A 474-nucleotide genomic window follows, 5' to 3' on the forward strand; every position below is an offset into this window, starting at 1 on the left:
TGTCCAGCAAGATTGCCCTTGTTTAATGTGCAAAGTCGATCGCCATCAGCCATGGAACACAAAATAGCTGCATATGTTTGCTCTCCCAGAGTTTTTACTTCTCATCTTTGCTAGCTTTCTCCAGGTGAAGTTTAAAAGTAAATTACATTTTTATTGCCCTCTGCGAGAGTATAAAAGATATAGCAAAGAACTAGGGCTTTCTCATTCTTCCAGTCAGCAAACGGGCGATGGAGTGCGTTAAGGTGCGATCATCAAAGAGATTGTCCAAGAAGTGCAAGAGGCATGCCGAAGACAAGGAGAACAAACTCAAACAACACCACGAGTGTGACACGGAGCATATGGACGAAGACTCTTCGTCCACACGCTTGGACTTGGAGGCAAGCTTGGATTGTTTGTACGAGAAGCGATCCAGCACCCGAGAGGCCGGCTTGAAGGGCATCATCGACGCTCTGGTGGCGAGGGTGATGACCCACT

At 47.3% G+C, this 474-nt stretch overlaps 1 pseudogene; it reads left to right on the forward strand.

Moving 5' to 3' along the window:
- The first annotated feature begins 227 nt into the window (after window positions 1-227).
- Window positions 228-474, forward strand: part of LOC9652922 — a 1,281-nt pseudogene continuing 1,034 nt past the window's right edge.

The sequence above is a fragment of the Selaginella moellendorffii genome, unplaced genomic scaffold (genome assembly GCF_000143415.4).
Source record: "Selaginella moellendorffii unplaced genomic scaffold, v1.0 SELMOscaffold_563, whole genome shotgun sequence".
In the NCBI taxonomy this organism is placed as follows: Eukaryota; Viridiplantae; Streptophyta; class Lycopodiopsida; order Selaginellales; family Selaginellaceae; genus Selaginella; species Selaginella moellendorffii.